Below are 21,374 nucleotides of genomic sequence, written 5' to 3'. Positions count from 1 at the left end.
CGCCTGGGTGGCTCAGTTGGTTAAGCGACTGCCTTCGGCTCAGGTCATGATCCCAGGGTCCTGGGATCGAGCCCCACATCGGGCTCCCTGCTCAGCTGGAAGCCTGCTTCTCCCTCGCCCACTCCCCCTACTTGTGTTCCCCCTCATGCTGTCTCTCTCTCTCTCTATTAAATAAATAAATAAAATCTTTAAAAAAAAAAAAAAAAAAAAGATACCCAGATCAGTTTCAGGCTGGATTAATTCAGAGATCATGAGATTACCTCTCCTCTCCCAGAGTTTCTGTGGGAGAAATCATTTGGTGTTTACAGCCGCGTATGTGCTGGTGCACATATGGGTGTATGCAAATATACTAAAGCTTTTCATAGTCTCGGGAAATTAGAGCATACATATGAGATTGCAATACATGAGCTAACTAGCGGTGAAGCTGACTCAAGTAAAAGAAGAAAAAGAGGGTGTCTTTATGATACAGGGACCTCTCGTTGCTCTCAGGGTCAGGAATGAGCTGGTTCTTGGGAATGGGCTGGAGTCTGGACCTGGAAAGCCATCAGCACTTTATTTTTCCCTCTTGTTTCTGCTTTTTTGTTTTTGCTACATTCGCTCTTTCTTTGCAGAGCAGCTTTTATGTGGAAGAAAACATGAATAACCCCTCGCTCCTTCTACAGCCACCCACGGAGACTGGCTAGCTGGCTCTCAGTCACAATTCCGCATTCCCTGGAAAGAGATTCTACTTTGCCAAGCTTGGGTCACATGATTGCACTTGGCCAATGAGTGGAGCTTGGACTCCCAGCCCCATCATGGCTGCCTAGGGCCCCCCCCCCAGAGATCTGGCGGGAAGCTTCCCAAGAAGAGGGTTGGCTTCTGGGTTTGGCAGACAATCCAAAAGATGTCCGATATAATAAGAAAAAAGCAACCCAGGGTTTAGACATTAATCTCCTAGACTCTAACTGGAAAATGTTAGCAAATGCAGATTTAATCATTTGGTCATGTCTGTAGGGGCTGAATAAGATGAAAGAAGTTCCCATAACAGTAAAGGCTCAACAAATATTATGAGGCTATGATTATTTTGTAAAATTACATGGAGATAAATAATGAAGTATGTGTGGCTGTGTTTTGCTTTCGCATATACATACATATTTTCTGCAGCTAGTTTCCAGTAGCTAAACATCAGTTATCCACTGAGAAGAAAAATCTTTCTTTCCTTTGTCCATATATGTTATGGACTGAATGTTTCTGTCCCCTCCAAATTCATGTGTTGAAGCCCTAACTCCTGATGTGATGGTATTTGGAGGTGGAGCCTTTGGGAGGTAATTTGGCTTAGGTGAGGTCATGAGCATGGAGTCCCCTTAATGGGATTAGTGTCCTCATAAGAAGGGAAAGAGAAACCAGAGCCTTCTCTCTCTCTTTACCATGTAAGGACACAGCAAGAAGGCAGCCATCTGAAAGCTGGGAGGAGAACTGTCACCAGTTGACACCTTGAATTAGTTGACACCTTGACGTTGGACTTCCCAGCCTCTGGAACCATGAGAAATTTCTGTTGTTCAGGTCAATCCAGTCTATGGTATTTTGTTATGACAGCTACAGCTGACTAATATAATATGTAGCTGTTCATTAAATTATTCATCAGTCCTTTGTTTTAAACCAGTAGATTAATTTCCCAAACAATCGCCTACTGTAGGCCAGGTATTTGCAGGGTGATGAGGGGATCGCCTGGTGCCATCCTGAAATACACAGTTTCGTTGGAGAGAGAAAGGGGAGTGAGACTAAGTACGAATGCAGATAGCAAAGCAAACAAAATTGCCGTGAGTGTAGGTGCTACAAAGGGCATAAATGGATTGTTGGAGTTGATAGTTGGTGGAACTGGGGAGGGAATAGGGCTGTTTTCCGTGGCAGTCTTTCCAGGCCATGAAGAAGACTTCTCTGACAAGGAGACACTTGGAACCGAGGCTAGAAGAATGGAAAGAACTGGACAAAGACCTTTTCAGGTCGAGGGAAAGGCAGTGTTGCATTGCTGGCTTACCATGAGCAAGGCAGATTGGGGTGCAAGGGAGCCTACGTCGTGAGGGCCTGGTAGATAATGAGTTTTTATTTTCTTCCCCAAATGCATCATAGTCCATTTTGGAATATAAGACAGATACGGCAATAAGCAGGTGCCTCTGGGAATGAGAGGTACAGCAGAGGCAGCATCTATATTTCTCTGGAGGGAGGAAGCCACGGAGGGGACATTTGTGACCATCTCAGGTGGCTGAGGTATGTCAATAGAAAGTCTCCATGCTGGAGGTTTGAGTTTCATCTAAGGCATCTGGACAGGTGGGGTGTGTTGTCACCATATTCAGAGGTGTGGGTGGAAAAAGTCACTGCATGGGGGATACCACTGAAACTGGAAGACAGATGTCATGGTTGACCTTAAAAAAAATCTGTATGCCATAAGGAAATAACTTGAACAAATATTTACTAAGAAGGCCAATATGTCCTTCCGTTGGTAAGAGTATTTGTGCGGTATTCTGCTTTTTGGCTAAACACACTGTTGTGTGTTACTGAACTTGTGGGTGTATGTGTCTATGTTGTGTAAGTATCCGAGTACTGGGATTTGAACTTGTATTGCCTGTAGTTTGTCAAAGTGGAGAAATCCACTCCTTTCCAGATGTTGAGATTGGGCTATCCCCCCTTTGGCTGATCGAGGAATGCAAGAACTCCAACAGAGGGTTGCCTTCATCTTCCCCCGAGACCAGGTCTTTAGTATCACTGACTGAGATGGAACCTTTGCAGGATCCTCAGAAATCAGAGAAGGCAAATACCCATCAGTTCATTTGATTCTCCCCGGGGAGCCAAGTTGGAGTTCATTTTCCATTTGTTGTTGTACTTACTAGTTTCTTGTCTGGAGCAGTTTCTGACTTGTGTTCCTAATCAACACTCTAATGGAATTACTCATGTTTCATTTAACAGTCTGTCTTGAAATAACCTTTTGGAAGTATTGCTTTTCCAAGTAGACGCATAATGGGCACAGTAATTGGCCTTTTAGGTGTATGGGGCAGAGATTAGATAAAAGAGGCTCCTGCTGGCTAGACGTCACAGGGCTTCTGCATCTCCATGGCATGATTCCAAGGCCATTAGGAAGAAGGTCCTCTTGGTCTCCCCGAAAGTGCCACAAAACCTGAAATTTTATGAGTAGCATGCCTGCCTTCAAGTTATAAACATTTTCCCGAACATGTGACATCTCGGGCAAGGATGATGCTGGTATAGCACTTTTTGATGAATGAAATCGTGTACTGGCTCGTGTTTCTGCTATAGATGAAATATTAAGTACTTGGGAAAAGAGGAGAACCTGAAATGATGAAAAAGGAGAGGATAGAGAGGGATGTGGGGCGGGAGGGGAATGTCAAAAAGGGTGTGTGTGGTAGGGCAGGAGAGAAGAATGAGACCCGAGTAAGTTTTGAAGTCTGACTGAGCTTTTCTAGAAAGAGGAAGTGTGCAGTGTTTGCCATTATGTGCACGATGAGACTGACCTGAGTATATCTGTTCTTGTCTGTATGGCATCCATTCGCCATGGCTGTGGCCACCAGTCCTCCATTGTCTTCCAAACAGTGCTGGTCTCTTCCTCGGCTTCCTGGCTCCAGGGCTGGGTGTGTGACTAAGTCAGAAAATGAGTGTCCCATTGTGAGCTAGAGTTGGGTTTTCCTTCATAACTAAAAGGGTCTTTGGATGGTTTAGGATTTCTGTAGGATGATGGGACTGAGTGGAACAAAGTGAACAGCCTCGTGCAAAATGTTTCTGAAAGACCTCTGATTTAAGTTGTTCTTTAATTTAATGATGTCTCTTCAATGTCCACTGATGTCTCTGAGTGCCACCTTTATTGCCTCCGTTGTCTGACTTGCCTGAGCCCTATTATTTCCATATTGCAAAGGAGCATAAAATGGATGACATCTGAGAACTGTATTTCTGTGATCCTGGTAAACGTTTGTACAAAATTCTCTCACCTACTTATTTAACCTCCCCTTGGAAATGGTGACAATTGTTCCTGTGTCCTAGTGACCTTAAATTTAAATTTATCTTCTACGTTTGAGCTCCTGAAGTGTCTGGAAACAAGCTTCGAGTCCCAGCGTGGTCAATTATCCCAGCTATTAGAGCATATCATCACTGTCTGTGATGGGAGTGCTGTGTGAAACCTCAAATAGTATTTTTACACCACTCTGGTGTGTGTATGTGTATATGTAGCATTGTATTTCAGTGTAAATGCATTTCTTAATAACAGCCCATGGGTCCTTCTGGATCATAATCATGGGCTCATTTCTCCTTAGGAATTCCCAGTATCCAGATATTTCTCTCAGATTAAATATCTGTACTTTAGATTATTCCCACTCTGGGTATTGCTCTCATTTTCCCACCATAAATCTCCTTTTGTTTTTTTCCTTTCCCCTTTGGATTATCCATGAGACACATTGTTCGTGTACCTCACATTCCCAGCTGAGCTTCAGCTGTGAACTTAATATTTTCGTGAAGGGAAAATTCACTTAACCAAAAAAAAAAAAGAAAAAAATCTGGATCTACTTAAAATAAGATATAAAAAGCCAAGAGCCAAGGCCCATATAGGATCTAAGTAGGTCCAGAGTGACAGGAGGCCGGAAGAGTTCCCAGTTTGTGAGGTGATTGGACCATGAGGCTAGGGTTCAGTTGGTCTTATGAAAGTCTCACCATACCATGGGACCCAAGAGCATTTAACCCATGTCAGTTACTGCTAATAGTATGTTGGCATGTTGGCCCTTTATTATTGTTGCTCAACCCGTAAAATCATTGTGTTCCAAGCAACTGAGGCTCAGCTGTCAGACCAATCCTATTTTAAATCTTGGCTCTGTCAGGAAAGCCAACTATGTGACTTTGGATCATTTACTCAATCTCTTGGTACTCAGTTTTCTCACCTGTAACCCATGGGAATACGGGTATCTATCTTGAGAGGTTGCTCTGAGGATTACTGAGATCCTATATAAAACATATGTTATTAAAAGAAGCCACACGAGAGTGCGCTGTCCACTGGTGGCCTGCTTTCAGTGCCACTAGACATGGTCTGTTGTATCCTTTGGCTGCCGTGTTCTGCATTTGCTTGTTTGGAATAGCCTGGTGCTCTGTTCAAAGAGCACTCTCATAATTCTCTACTGGAGATGGCAATATATAGTATGCTGGTTAAAATGATAAAATTGAAGGGTAGGCTACGATGTGAACCTCGGGTCAGCCCCTTACTAACTGTGTGACCTTTTTTTTTTTTTTTTAAAGATTTTATTTATCCATTTGACAAAGAGAGTGAGAGAGCACAAGCAGGGGGGAACAGTAGAGGGAGAGGGAAAAGCAGGCTCCCGGCTGAGCCAGGAGCCCGACGTGGGGCTCGATCCCAGGACCCTGGGACCATGACCCGAGCCTAAGGCAGACACCCAACCATCTGAGCCACCCAGGCGCCCCTAACTGTGTAACCTTTAAGAGGATAGTTAACTTTTCTGAACCGCAGTTCTTTCATCTGTAAAATGTGGAAAATCATAGTACTTGTCTCAGGGTTGCTTTATAGAATGAAGCATATATAAAGGTCTCATGCAACAGCTGATGTAGAATGCTGAATAGGTGGAGGGTTTTTTGTTCTGTTATTGTTATTGCTATCGTTACCACCACCAGCCACCATTATTACCATCATCTGTGTCATCATTATAAATCAGTGGTTCTCAACCAGGGGTTATTTTACCTCCCAAGGGACGTTGGCAATGTCTGGGTTGGGTTGGGTTTTTTGTCTTGTTTTGTTTTTTTGGTTGTGACTGCATGAGGGGTATGCTACGGGCATCTAGTGGGCAGAGATCAGGGGGGCTGCTACATATCCTGCAATGCCCAGAACAGCCCCTCATAGAAAAAGAAATAGCTGGTCCCAAGTAGTAATGGTGTCAAGGTTGAGAAATCCTGATATAAATAAATTGTCCACACCAGTCATTGACGTCATCTGGAGATCTTTCCTCTGTTTTGACGTTCTGACATTTCTGTGTCCCTTTTTACTAAGCCATCTGAAAAATTCTCTGTTTTGCAAAATGATGAATTCTCTGGAGCTTTCTGTTTTTTTCTTAGTTGTGTTCTGTGCCAAGAAGAGTCTGTGCCAGGCTGTGTTGAGGAGCTAATGGTGTGATACTTCTCTGAGCCTCTACATTGATAAGACAAATGTTTGTTTTTCATAGTTCTTGAATGTTATAAATGGGACTTGAATGTTGTTGGAGTTGTCCCAGGGAGAGATGGAGAGCAGATTCTAGAGATGCCCCAAATAGTTTGTACTAGATTCTTGTTAATTTATCATTATTACCTTAAAGGTTTAAGTAGTCTCTATGGACCTTATTTATTTATTTATTTATTTATTTATGGAAGCACAGGAAGCTTTCCTGTGCAAGAGAAGGTCTGAGGTATTTTGTCCTTTGCAAAATTTATTTAACAAATTATTTTGCCTTATAACATTCTCAAATGATGGATGGAACAAGGTTTCACAAAGGGAACAATTGTAAGATGAGAATTTTGAGGGGTATGTTGTGTCACATCTGATGATTTCTTGAGCGAATCTTTTATTTATATTCAGTAAACATGTAAATTAAAATTATTTAAGCATTGAATATTGAGAATAAAGGTATTTCAGTTAAAAACCTTTAATATATTTTCATATCCTTAGTGCCCCTTACAATAAATGTCACCTACATTGTTTTAGTCCAGTGTTAAATTTTCATCTCCTTATAGAGTACTGCTAGATTCCTAATACTATTTTTCATCTAAATCACTTTATTAGATTAGAGATTTTGGGTTTCTCTAAGTAAAAAGGATGAGCTTCTTAGCCATTGTCTTATTCAGAACCTCTTTCACTTTGCAAGTAGCAGAAAAACAAAGAGACAAAACAAAAAGTGAGTGAAGCCGTTGATAAAAGAATGAAAGAAGGAGTCTGTTGGGGTACTGGAAACGTCTTTACCTTCATCTGCTTGATGGTTACATGGGTGTATCCTTCAGCAGACAACTTCCAGGTGTAGTGTTGAAATCTGTGTTCTTCACTATGGGTAAGTTAGATGTCAGTGAACCACATACATACACATCACACACATCACACACATCACACACAAGGAGATCTTTTCAAGGGAGTCTTGGAGAATATGTTGGAGTCACCACAGAAGAAAAAAATGGCCAGGCATTATACTTGAGGCAGGAGACTCAGTTTTCTTTGGGCCCCCATTTTTTCAGTCAGCCTTTGAATAAGTACTCAGTTGAGTGTTGGTAAAGTGCCAGGTATTTTGTAGTTGATGGAGGTTACAGGGATGGACAAAAGAGAGATGGCCCTTGCCTGAGCATTGCCATCATTTTACTAATTCTCACTGTTATGAACAACTGGGTAGAGCCACTGGTTTCTGATCCCAGTGTGCAGTGTGGGGTTGGGTAATATCTCCTATTCTTAGAGGGTCTTAAAGTAATTGCAAAAGACTTTTAGATTTTTTCTAGACATCTCTTATTCAAGTGCTTCACTCTCTTCCAGTTATTTTTAGTTCCATGAGTAATTCATGAACGCATTCGTAAGGTCAAAAACTAAAACCCCAACAGCAAACGAAGAATTGCCTCCATTTCCTTCTCTTCCCTCCCTCCCTCCCTCAACCAAATAGAATTTAGAATTTCCCTATCAAGAGTAACCGTTCTGTTCAGACCCCATCTGAGAAGGGGTAATAGAGGAGAAGAGAACGTTTTCTAGGGCACAATCTGTATCTCCAGTTCTGCAAACAGTGTCTAGCACAGAGTAAGAGCTCAAATAGATTTTAATGAAATGACTCTATTTTTAAATGAATACAGATGCTTTGGGGGTTAACAAAATAGGAACTCTTTTAGTGAATTTCTCAACAGTTTTATATGTCTTGTATTACTTTTTTTTTTTTTTTTGGATGTAATTACTATCACATTGGTTCTACTATACTTTAAAACCTATCTGCATATTTGGAAAAGTTGGGAGCCATTAGGCTGGTGTGTGGGATGAGTGGTGGGTGGGGGAGTTGTTGGAAAGTGAGGCGGACTGCCAGGGGAACAGATGCCCCTCAGATCTTGTATGGATCTTCCTCGGACCTTGGTAATGTGGAGTTTTCTCCAGCCAGGTTTGCCTAAGATGCTATGTCAGCTTAGTGATGGAAGTGAAAAGATTTCCCCCCCAAATTTGGTAGTCACCTTGAGGGACTCTAAGATCCAAGATCTGGCATTTTTCTAGAACCTTATGACTTTGTATCTAATCTCAAGACCTAGCTACTTTTACCAGTTCAAAGCTTCAGATATTTGTTGTTGTTGTTTTTAACCAGTCTTTTGAGTGTACAGTTATTAGATCTGGAAATACTCAAGCCCTTGGTACTGACTGCATCTGTGTTTTTGTTTAACTGCATTCTAAATGCTTGCTGTTTTTGAAACCTCATTTTCCTCCTGACTTTTTGTGATTGTTCCTTGCCATTTCAGAAATGAATATTCCACTGGAAACTTTAGATCCACAACGTTAGCCTAGGAGAGGTAATACCCAGAGTTGTTCTTTATCTCTCTTTTCATAAACATCTGAAATAGAAACCAGTGTTACTTGGCAGTTTGCAAATAAAAGGTGATCAAGAAGAAGAATTAAATAAGAACTTCCATTGAGATGTACCTGGGGTTGCCTAATTTATCCAACCCTCTTGCATCCAAGAAAAGACAAAGAACTTTGTAATAAATAAGTCTATTCTAAGACAAAGGAAATAAGTACAAGAGTAAAATGCCAAGGAGTTCCTGGGAGAATCTAAGAACATCAAAGTACTTAGAAACCATAGGAATGGATACATTTTTATTTTAAGGTTTTTATTAATATTGCTCCTTCCCAGAGACAATATGGGGATGTATTGCCAATAGACCAGTTTCTTGTATGACAATTTTTTCTCCCTAATTAAAAAACATTTCCTGTGTTGGGAGTACCTATCACAATGGATACATTTCAAATCTTTTGAGGCTGTTCTGCTTTGACCCATTGAGCTCCTGTCACTGGGCTGCTGGCTGAAAAGAAGACTGTGATTGATAGTGTTGATTTGGACTAGTTGGAATGGTCTTTTGTAAGATTTCCTTCTGTCTCCTTCTGGGGATAAGGAAGAAATACAAAATTACCAAAGAATGCTCTTCAGTTTTAAATAACATACTCTGCAGTAATGAAGGGTTGATTGTATTTCATATTTAACACCCCCTCCCCCAGCCCTGATTTTACTTCTACATTGAACTACTATTGTACCTTTCAATGTGAAGAGTGAAAAATGAATGATGGGGAAAAAAAGATAGTGATGATTAGCACTTACTAAGGGCTTGCTGTGTGCCAGAGATTGTTCTCCCTGCTTTCCATGCATGAAGTCATCTGTTCTTCCCTAAAACCCTATTTGGGACAGGTATTATTAGTATCGTATTTACAGATAGGGAAACGGAAGCATTGGAAGATCAAGTAACATACCTTAACATTCAGTTAAGTAAGTGGTAGACCCGGCATTAAGAAGCCTGCAGCTTCATTCAGAGTGTCAAAAAACTGGGAAAGATGATTATAAAATTATTTTTGAACAGTATGTTAGTGTGTGTTCAGATAATACAGTTACTTTTTTTTTTAACGACCAGAACATTTCAGTGTAAAGCATTGAGTACTATTATTAATCTAGGGGAAAATATATAATACCTTACAGGATTTCCAAAGATTCTTGAAACCCTGGCCAAAAGAGTACACTTTTAAAAAATATATAAGTATGGGTGTTAATATCCATTTAAAACTACAGTCCACTGATGTGTGAACTGCCCTTTTAATGTAGCTGTAGCATTCCTGGAAATTTTAACTGAAGGAGACCTCAGTTTGCAATGAGGGTTGCCTTAGATCTTGGGAATATTTATTTTGACGGCAGTCAGCATGAGTCTATAGAGTTTAAAGAAACCCAAGGCATTCTTCCAAAGCCAAGATAGAAAGGCAAGAACAGAGCTGTACACCCATCTTGATGTGAGTCCTACTGCTGAAGTCTTTCTTTGGGACTTGAGAGTGGCATTTGTGATGTGTGTTTCAGAATGATGTCTGCCCCATGGGTTCTCATGACTTATGCTTCCTATGAGATAGAAGGGCAGGGAAGGGTGGTGAGGTCAGTGTTCAAAGCTTCTGGGGCTCTGTTTATAAGGCAAGGAATTGAGGTGTTCTAGAAATTCAGCCATGTTCTATCCCTTTCAAGAGCTGTAGCTCTGGGCGCCTGGGTCGCTCAGTTGGTTAAGCGACTGCCTTCAGCTCAGGTCATGATCCCAGGGTCGTGGGATCAAGCCCCGCATCGGGCTCCCTGCTCGGCGGGAAGCCTGCTTCTCCCTCTCCCATTCCCCCTGCTTGTGTTCCTTCTCTCGCTGTCTCTCTCTGTCAATTAAATAAATAAATAAAATCTTAAAAAAAAAAAAAGAGCTGTAGCTCAAGAGATATGTATACTGTCCACAAACCATTATAGGTTCTTCCAGTCCAAGGATGCACTTGGCCATAGCACTGCATAATTTTTCAACATACTGAATAAATTCCAGTAGACACTTGTTATTTGGCCTCTCTGTTCTGGTTAGAATGTAAAACCAGATGTTTCAATGTTGGAAAATGTAAAAAAAATACCAGTTAAAATATTAATATTTACAGAAACTGGGTTTCTGTTTTCTTTGTTTTTATTTTAAATCTGTTTAATCAGAAGGAACAATTTGCCAGACATTTATCAGAGTAATTAAAAAGCTTTTCTAGAATAATGCTGTTAATCCTAGATTCTCTCAAGGCACCTTGTCTCTATTAAAGCTTTCCTAGGGGATTTTTTTTTTTTTTTTAAGTGTTGTCTGTGCTACAGTGTTTATCTGTCTTCACTCTTTTGAAAACTTGAGAGACCACTGAAGCTGGGTAATGGATTGTATTGTCCGCCCTAATTAGGCTTGGTTTCTATCTCAGAGACGGAAGGTTTAAATTTTTTCCCATGAAGTTCAAAAATTACCAGCAAATAATCACTTCAGCTTCTGTGTGTAATGAATATTCAAACTCATGAAGCATAGCCAAGGTTTTCTTTTTGCATCCTTTTTATTTTTCTGCCCCTGCAAACCAGCTTTCTCTATTATCACATGTATATGGAAGAACGGCCATTGCAGACTAGCTTTATGGGATGTTTCAGCAACAGGGCCATACCAAATACCTAGGATTTGTGTCTCCATTCTGAATAGTGGGGGAGAGTCTGATGGGCCCAGCTTGGGTCCGTCAGCTATGATGGGGGAGATCCTGTGTTCCTCACATGGAGGCTGGTCAGTCATGAGGGGCTTGGTGTGAGGAGAAATTGAGAGTAATGGAGCAATGAATGGCCAACTCAGTGAGGGATGTCTGTTGCAAGAAGATTGCATGTTAGCATGTGGATTGGATTCGAACACTGTTTTATTACACCTCTTCCCACTGTGAAATTGAAAGGTTCTTCAGGTTCCCCAAGGAGGCTGAGATTTTTAGGTTGAAGTGTCTTGATGCTTTGAGTCCAGATTACCATTTTCCTACTGTCTTGGCTTAAGCTTAAAAATTTTTATCCTGTAGTCCATTTAACAGGAGAGGTCAAATGTTATTATTCTGTCGAGATCTAACTCTGTATTTTGGGAAAAGTAGGCTGTGTTTTTGTCTGACTTTCATATCTTCTGCTTAACCATTAGAATGTCTACCCATTTTGGCTCTTAGGCCAAAGGAGGAACATTATTAGACTTCAGAGGGGTTGAATTAGAAACTTGCTGAGTCTGTGTTAATAAAAGACTGATTTGGGCAGAGCTGTGCTGGGGAAATATTTTGCAAGGAGGCCTCAATGGGCTTCCTTGTCCTTTTCCTTCATTCGTCCCCAATTATGTGAACTGTTGTAATTAAGAAGGCAGTAAGATCAAAAGGTTAAACAAAACCTCTTTTGTTTTTCCTTTTCCTTATTATGGTCCAGTTGCCTTGCCATTGTTTTTAATTTTGAATATTGCATTTTTATTTCTATTTTTTTAAGTTTTTTATTTTAATGCAGTATAGTTAACATATAGTGTTGTCTTAGTTTAGGTTTACAATATAATGGTTCAACAAGTCTATACATGACTCAGTGCTCATCATGATAAAGCATCTTGATTTTTAAATGTTGGATTTGTTTGGTGAAATTGGGGGTAAGCGTAAGTTTGCTTTGGCTCTTAGGAACATTAGAACTAGTTTGCTTCCCAGATACTTATTTGCTTTTTAAAAAGGATAATCTTTCTGTTAGTTCATCTTGATGCTGCAAGTTCTGAAATGAAAGGCATGCAACATATTTATTACATTAACAAGCACTACATATGATTATGCTTCTAATAATAATATTTCTTGTTCAGAGTGTTCTGGAAAGAACATCATCTTGAGTACTTGAAGATTTTCCTTTGAATGCACGATGCTTCCTTTTTGTGGAAAATAGAATAAAGACAGGACAATTTGATGAAATTATTGAGACTGTGTATTATTCAAGGACTTTTTAAAAGTAAACTTTGTGATCCTCCCCATAGTGGCCTGAGAGATTGAAGTGTGGAGGTACCTTCTGTGCAAAATGATAAAAGTGACTCTGTAAGTTAGAGATTTGGGTTTGATTTCTGAATTTTCCTCAGATTGGCTAGTTGACTTGAAGTTACCCAACTTTTCTGATTTTAATTTGCCTCAAGGGTAAAGTGGGAATAACTTGATGAAACCTCTTCGAATTGGATGAAGGCTTAAATGATACTCAATATTTTTTGGAATTGAGGGGTCTTACAGCTAAGCAAAATATTCTGTGACTTGTGACTATAGATTATGGGAGGGAATTTTAGCATCCGTGCCAATTGCTTGGTGGCAGTCTGACTTCTGAGGGCTTTGGTTAGCCTGCAGGAGCTCAAGACTGAGGAAGATGAAGCATCCTTCCAGAATGGGGCGAGGGAAGATGGCCCAGGAGTGGTACGGCCTCACCGCTGCCCCTCTTTGCTTTTCGTCCTTGCCGACTGTTTTGGTGTGGTTGTTTGTTTGTTTTGTTAATTTTTGATCAGTTTGGTGCTTGGGGAATAAAATAACCTTTAACAATTTTCCTTTTACTCTCACTGAGCAACCCACACACATCATTGTAGAAGACATCTGAGACTAATGCGATTTTCCTCTGAGGATACCCCATTTCTCTGAATATTGATTTACTTTCTGAGATGCTTCAGTTTGGCGAGAGTAGCGATACAAAGAAAAATGCAAAGTAGAGCTCATTTTTTTAAAAAATGTTTTAGTTTTTTTAAAGTAATCTTCACAGCCAATGTGGGGCTCGAACCTACAACCCTAAGATCAAGAGTCACATGCTCCACCGACTGAGCCAGCCAGGTTCCCCAGAACTCATTTAGAGAGAGCTCTTGTAGAGTTGATTTTATTGCAAAAGAGGGTCTTAAATGCACGCCAAGTTTGGAACTCTGTCTTGGTGGTCCATAGACCTCTACACGTAGCTGGCTGTAGGGCCTACTGGAGTGAATTCAGGTAGAGCAAACTGAAAAAGCAGCTCCCTAAAATAGATTGAAATGTATCATCCAAAATGCATAGGGAAGAGTGGTCATAACTTATGTACAATACTAGCAACTTGTTTCCCGAGAGAAGCAGCTGTTACAGTAGCAAATAACCAGTAAGAGAAACCAGGGTTGGAGTCCAAGTCTTGTTGCTGAGTTCATAGTCTTGGCTAGTCCATTCTCCTTTTTTGAACCTCAGTCATACTATTTGTAAGTTTGGGATGAGAACACCTACCTCTGAAACTCTTTGTAAAACTTTAATGTGCTTTTAGCATACACTTGACTTGTAGAGTCCTGCTGAGATGGGCTTTTGGAGAATTTCTCCACTTGTTTCCTGTGAACTTGCTTGGGCACAGTTGAGTGACAGTGTGTGTTAATTATGTTTTAAGGTTTCTGGTTTGACCTCTAGGAAATTTAAGAGAGGCTAAAAAATGGGGGGGGGGGTGGTGGTGGAAGAAAAATGCAGCCTCCAGACTTGCAGGCCATTGCAGGGATGGTTCCCTAAGGATCTAGCCTAAATGAGCATCTTTCATGATTGGCCTGCCTTTACCTCCTTAACCCCCTCTGTCTCTGTACCATACTGTTTCTACCATATTGGAATCTTGCTTATTCCTCGAATTTGCTAAGCTCTCCTGCTTCCAGACCTCTAGGCTTTTCCTTCTGCCTGGGGTACTGTTTTTCAATTACTTCATTGGCTAGCTGCTCATAAGTTTCAGCTGTATTATCACATCCATTTATAGTTATTACTAACCACCCAAGGTTAAATTTGGTGTTCAACTTCTGTGTTCCCATAACACCATATACTTACCCCTGACATTCCACTCTTTTTTGTTAGTGCCCATTTATATCTGTCCATCTGGTCTACCGGGCCACATGCTCTTGGAGGGCAGGGAATATGACCTGTTTGCTGTCATATCTCCAGGCACCTCACATAGTCCCTAGTTAGTTACATGGGATAATTTTTAGGTATATAAATGAATGATGTGTGAGAGTTAGTTTCCTTGTTGCTCAAGTACAACGTGTTTTAGCATTCTATTTAAAGTTTCTGGGCTGCCTAGAACTGGCTAAGCATGACATCTTTGTTTTGACAGTAGACGGTTCACTAAAAAATGGCAGAGGAGGACTTTTCAAGTTGAGTTTATCGTTTGGTGATTGGTTTCTTGTGGTGTGTGTCACTCTGAAAATGCTCCAATGCCTGATAAACCCAGGGTGCCTTAAAGATGATTATGGCCTGTGTGTGCAGCAGTGCATCCTTTACCCATTTGTTAATCCCAAATGAAAAATATGTGTAAAAGTCATGCATAATTTTTATTGTGACTGAGCTAAGAGTGCAATAGAATTTTTGCAGCTGAATATGGCTTCTGGGGGGGGCGGGGCCGGGAAGTACAGCCAGTATTATTACTGTTACAGACAATATTCTGATGTCAGATCATTTGAAACATGAGATGGATGGAGAGGAATGTGATTTCTTCTAATGAAATGTTCTGTGCTTGTGGTTTATTAAGTGGTGGATTGATTAAAGAACTTTAAATAGGAAGACCAAGGATAATGCATTGAGAGAGGTGTGTCCGTCAATATTAAAGGATCGCTTGGCCAGAGAAATTACATTTGACACCACAGAATGTCTCTGTGAACTCATTTGGGAGATATTTATTCAGTGACATGACTATAATGTTTTATTCATTTGTGGTATGGATCAAGGGAAATATTTTGATCTGGTTTCCAAAGCATAGTAGATAAACATTTTTTTCCTGAAATTTTAGGAAATGTAGATTTCACTCATCTATTCATTTATCCGATTCATTTAATAAATGTTTATTGAGTGCCATTTATAGGACGCTTTGCTCTGGGGGCTGGACATGGAGAGCAGAGAACCAGAGACCAAATATTTATAACACATTTCGTTTCTTGTAATGATTTCTCTTATCTGGGTGAATTTTATGCTAAATAAGTAACTTTGTATAATCCGTTGTGTGACAAGAATGGAAAGAAATGAGTGGAATGCAATGTCATCCATAGTTTCTGTATTATTGAAGTTTAAATATTTACTTTTTATCTGTGTTTGTCATGATTTTCTCAACCTGTCATCAGTTTTGGTCACACTGTTGGCTTAAATATATGAGGGGGAACATACTAATACCCTATCCCCTGCCCCAACAAAAAGAGAGAAGGAAATCCAACTGATAAATACTACCCAGGTAATTTAGTCTCCTGGTTCTGTAGCTATGAGCAGCGTGCCCTCTTGTGGTTGACCATGGTTGTTTTACAATTATTTCTGAAATACCTGCTTCCTCATATAAAAACAATGTAGTAATTCATGAATACATGTGGAATATCGAAGTTAAATCACATTGGAAATGGCTTTATTGAGATATAGTTAATATATCATACAATTCATCCATATAACATGTAGAATTCAGTGTTTTTAATAGATTCACAGGGTTGTATGATCCATTACCGTAATCTGATTTTAGAAATTTTCTGTCCCTTCCAAAAGAAATTCTGTACCCAATAGTAGTCACTCTCTGCTCCATCCTTCCCTATACCCCCAAGGCCTAGGAAATGACTCATCTACGTTCTGTCTGTATCAATTTGCCTATTTGGGACATTTCATATAAATGGACTCTTACAACCTGTGGTCTTTTGTGACTGACTACTGTCACTTTTCTTGTTTTCAGGTTCATCCATGTTTTAACATCATCCATACTTTATTCCTCTCTTTTGCCAAATAATATTTCATTTTATGGATATAACACATGTTACTTATCCATCTATCTGTCGATGGACATTTAAGTTGTTTACACTTTTTGACTCTTAGGAATTAGGCTGCTATGGACATTTATGTATAAGTTTCTGTTTGTACATATGTTTTCATTTCCCTTGTGTATATATCTAGGAGTGGAATTGCTGTGTCATACAGTAATTTTCTGATTAACTTTTTGAAGAATTACCAGACTGTTCTTCAAAATGGCTGATCCATGAAGGTTTCAGTTTCTCCCCATCCCCATCCAAACATGTTATTGTGCTATTTTATTGAAGCTGTCCTCGTGGGTGTGAGGTGGTATCTCATTGTGGTTTTGATTCACAGTTCCCTAATGGGTAATGATGTTGAACATCTTATGTGCATATTGGCCTCTTGTATAGCATCTTTGAAGAAATATCTATTAAAATTCTTGACCTGTTTGTAATTGGGCTGTCTTTTTATTGTTGAGTTGTAAGAGCTTTTTAAAATATGTGTTCCAGATATTAAATCCCTTTCAGATATGTGATTTGCAAATATTTTCCCCATTCTGTGGTCTGTCTTTTCCCTTTCTTGATAGTATCCTTTATAACACAAAAGTGTTAAATTTTGATGTAGTCATTTTTTCTTTCACATATCAGTGAAAGTGAACCTTTCATCTCTAACTTGTGAGTTAAAAAAAAAAATCCATGTAATTATTTTTAATCAGTTTCTATTCTTCCGGTTTAGAAAAAAACTCAGTAGTTACTCCCTGTATTAGTCTTCTTTTTACTGCTATAAAAAATTATCACAAACTGTTTTAAAACATACAAATGCATTATTTATTACAGTTCTGTGGGTTAGAAGTCTGATGGATCTCACTGGGCTAAAATCAAGCGGTTGGCTGTGCTGTGTGCTTTGCTGGAGGCTCTTCGGGAAAATTTGCTTCCATGACGTTTCCAACTTCTAGAAGCTCCTTTCTTCTTTGGTTAGAGCCAGCAACATTGCATCTTTGTGTGCCTTCCTTCCATAGTCATATCCCCCTCTGGTTCTTCTTGTGTGCTTTCTCTCCCATTTTTAAGGGCCCTTGTGGTGCAGATTTGGTCCAGGTAGATGACCTAGGATAATCTCACTATTTTAAAGTACCTGTAAATAGCATCCTTAATTCTCCATTGCCATGGAACGTATTCCTAGGATTCTGAGGAATAAGATGTCGACATCTTTGGGGGCCATTATTCTTCCTACCACGTGTCCTAAGTATAATTTCTGCCAACTGTGACTACAGACTATGTCCCTTGGATAGCCTTGAGTTCTGGGTTTGGGACATGTAATGAGCTGATGTGAAATGCATCCCATTCCAAACTCTATGAGACAGTGAAATCTATCTGTCTGCCCAGGAGAATGCTCTTCCACCATGGATGTGTTTTTACACAACAGTCTTGTGTTTGCATTGAGGGACTCTTCAGTCGGATGGTTTGCCTCCCACTGGTCTTGGGACTTCAGGAAAGCCACCTAAACTGCCTTCCTGTAGCCTCAGAGGGAGGGGTCAAGGGGTTGGATATGAATCCGTTCCCAAGTCCTTTTTGTGCTTGCTGTTGTTATTACAGATATTGCTAATATCAGCCCCAGAGCAGTTATGACTCTCTAACAGCCTCTCAGTCATGAGATGCCACTGAATTATCTCTAATGTGAGTTTAATGTCAAGTCAATTTCATTATACCCTTGGTCTTTGAAAAGCTGCAGTTGCTATATAATTTGTATAACAGTTCTTTAAATGAACCTATTTCTGTGAAACAAACTATTCAGTTAAAAAACAACCACCACAAAAAACAACAACCCACACACTAGTCCATTCCTAGATCAGGGGAGATGAGGCCGTTGGGAAGATGAAACCATCAAATGCCCAGATGGTTAAATGAAGGCCTTAGCCTGGTACCTGGCACGTAGAATGCGTGCTATGAAATATCTTATGATGTTCCAATATTTGTTTTTGAGGATGCTGTTAGCAGGTACTGTTCTGATTTTCTTCCAAACTTAGAAAAATAAAATACGGAAGCACTGAAACATAAAAACTGAAAAATACTCAAAAAAAGTAAAAACGTAAAAATCAGTCGTAGTCACAACCCTTAAAAAGTACAGGCAGTCCTAATACCTCCTTCTGCCCCAGGTGGGCTACATTCTTTTCCTCTCTCATCAGCCCCCTTCTGTGAACCACTGGTAATAAGTTGGTTTCCCTCCTTCCTGAATTTTTCTAAGTTCTTATAAACAAATCCACACATGCTCTTAAAATATGCATGGGGTATATTCATCCAATTGATCCACTTGAAGATTTATTTTAAGTGTTAGAATCTTTTTTTTTTTTTTTAAAGATTTTATTTATTTATTTGACGCAGAAAGAGAGACAGAGAGAGAGCACAAGTAGGCAGAGTGACAGGCAGATGGAGAGGGAGAAACAGGCTCTCCGCTGAGAAGGGAGCCTGATGTGGGACTCGATCCCGGGACTCCAGGATCATGACTTGAGCCGAAAGCAGCCGCTTAACGGACTGAGCCACCCAGGCGCCCCAAGTGTTAGAATCTTTTTAAAAAACTGGATTCTTCCCTCAGAGAGGAAACTAATTCTGACCATGTGTCCTCTTGAGTACGAGTATTAAAACTTTCTGCGAATAAAGGCACAAATGAGCCTTCCAAGACTCTTCTTTTCAATAGGTTCAGATCTGGTTGCTCACCCTTCCAATTTCCTTAGTATTGTGGTTATAGAATATTTACTTTATTTTTTTATTTTATTTTTTTTAAAGATTTTATTTATTTATTTGAGAGAGAGAGAGAATGAGAGAGAGAGAGCATGAGGGGGGGAGGGTCAGAGGGAGAAGCAGACTCCCCGCTGAGCAGGGAGCCTGATGTGGGACTCGATCCCGGGACTCCAGGATCATGACCTGAGCTGAAGGCAGTCGCTTAACCAACTGAGCCACCCAGGCGCCCGAATATTTACTTTAAATCTTTGCTTTTGCGGGGCGCCTGGGTAGCTCAGTCAGTTAAGCGTTTGCCTTCGGCTCAGGTCATGATCCTGGGTCCTGGGATGGAGCTCCGTGTCAGGGCTCCTTGCTCGGCAGTGAGCCTGCTTCTCCCTCTGCTTCTTCCCCCGCTTGTACTCTCTCTCTCTCAAATAAATAAACAAAATTTAAAAATATATATTTAAATCTTTGCTTTTGCATGTCTTTAGGATAGGTTTGTAATTTTAGAATTAAGTACTGATTTAAATTAAATATATCAATATGTTTAGAGGGGAAATATTGCCCTCCTGCTTATGTATTTGGTGATACGTTTGAGTAAACTGCCTTTCCTTCTTCCTGCCTTCTCTTGTGACACGTTAAGATGACAGCATGGTCTCAAATGGCACCTTCCCCTTTTCAGATTTGTCGAATGTGTCCCGGGTGTCATTTCCCCCCTCCTTCACCACTGTGTTTTGCTTGACTGTTCAAGACCCCTTCACAGGTAATCAGTAACAGATCTAGCTAGTAAGAAAAAGGCAAGAGTTGCTACTGCCTTGGCTTAACAAGATACTTGTCATTTCAAAAGATAGATCTTTTTTGGAGATCTTAAGGAATCAAGACCTTTTTCTTCAATGGTGTGAGTAAAATGCATTAGACTGTGACTTGAAAAAAGGCTTGTGTTCCCCCAGGAGAACCATTCATCCAAGTAGACCCATAAATTTAAATTGCATATTTTTGGGAAGGGACAGAGGGTATCAAATTAGGGAATAAATCTATCAAGTGACTGTACAGTTTCTGAGCTTAGAAAGCGGATTCAGCTTTACCTTTCCGAGGTTTAATTTTAAATGGCTTCACAGTTCCTTATGTCAGAAAACACAGGCAAAGGAGAGCACATTGCTGGGTTGAAGATGTATTACATCAGGAGGAATGTCGAGTGATGCTTTATGACATCTGTAAGAGCCACTCTTGGCCTCCCTTACCTTGGGCTGAGCCCTTCCAGAAGCTAATAGGGACCTTCTGTGGCAACTGGGGACCAGCATCGGTCCATTTGTTCTCTTCTCATGGAGAAGAGGACCACGGACATGAATGTTGGCTGAGCCCAGGGTATGATGGAGGGGTCATATAGGCAGTGATGTGTGCTGAAGCATGACCTTCACACTGGAGAAAAAAATGAGCATGCTCAGTGGCTATTCCTGTGGAATTCTAGACCACGACCAAGCACAGTACAATGTTTTGGAAACTCAGAAGTTAATACAGGATTTTTTTTAACCTCGGTACTGTTGATGTTTTGGACTAGATAATCCATTGTTGTGGAGGGCTGTTCTTTGCTCTGTAGGCTATTCAGCTGCATTCCTGACCTCTACCTTAGACACCAGGAGCAGCTTTCTAGTTGTGACAACCATTAATGTCTCTGGACATTGACAGTGTTCCGTGGGGGCATAAATACCACAAATAGAGAACCTTTGGAATACACTGGAATCTTGGTGTATTTGTTAATAGCTGCCTGAGCTGAGCTGAGAGTTGTCTTTTTAAAAATTGCTAAAAATAAAGATAAGTTTCGACTGGCTTTATTCATTTTTGTCTTTTCCTGTTCAGCAAATTTTAGAGAAATAGGCATAAGGTCAGGTAGATCAGATTTTGAATTATGGCTCTGTACTTGTGTGGTCAAATTTGGCAAGCAGTTTAACCGCTGTGTTTCCTCACGTGTGCAGGTAAAGTGATGGTATTAATCTTCTTGGTGTATAGGGAGGATCGAATTAGAACATATATGTAAAGGGCTGTATATGAGACATGAAATATGCTGGATAGTCAACAAATGTTACCTTTCTTTTATTCCCTCCTACACTTCTCAAGAGCCTTTTCTTCTTAATTAATTTTTTAAAAATAAAATCTTTTTTAAAAAAAAGAGGTATGTTCAGTCTCATAACAGATGAGGAATAAATGTACAAACCTGGCTTCAAATCCTGCCTGTTTGATTGGTGTGTTATATAATCTCTGGGCCTCTGTGTAAACAGTTTTTCAATGCAGATGATAATAATAATTCCCAGCTTACAAAGTTTTTGTAAAGATTGGTAACATGGATAAAGAACTTAGCAAGATGCCTGGCACTTAGT

General features: G+C 40.1%; 1 protein-coding gene and 1 long non-coding RNA gene across 2 annotated transcripts in view; both read left to right on the top strand.

Moving 5' to 3' along the window:
* Positions 1 to 21,374, top strand: part of MAGI1 (membrane associated guanylate kinase, WW and PDZ domain containing 1) — a 576,983-nt gene that overhangs the window by 182,932 nt on the left and 372,677 nt on the right. The gene's annotated exons all lie outside the window — the stretch shown is intronic.
* LOC145716782 (uncharacterized) lies at positions 16,232 to 19,917 on the top strand. Its single transcript, XR_014139670.1, has 2 exons — positions 16,232 to 19,020; positions 19,244 to 19,917. It is a non-coding gene; the product is annotated as an uncharacterized LOC145716782 (long non-coding RNA).

This window comes from Leptonychotes weddellii, chromosome 1, assembly GCF_054177405.1.
Source record: "Leptonychotes weddellii isolate Sample4059 chromosome 1, ASM5417740v2, whole genome shotgun sequence".
NCBI lineage: Eukaryota > Metazoa > Chordata > Mammalia > Carnivora > Phocidae > Leptonychotes > Leptonychotes weddellii.
The sequence above is the reverse complement of the archived record's forward strand: the minus strand, read 5'-3'. Positions and strand labels throughout refer to the sequence as shown.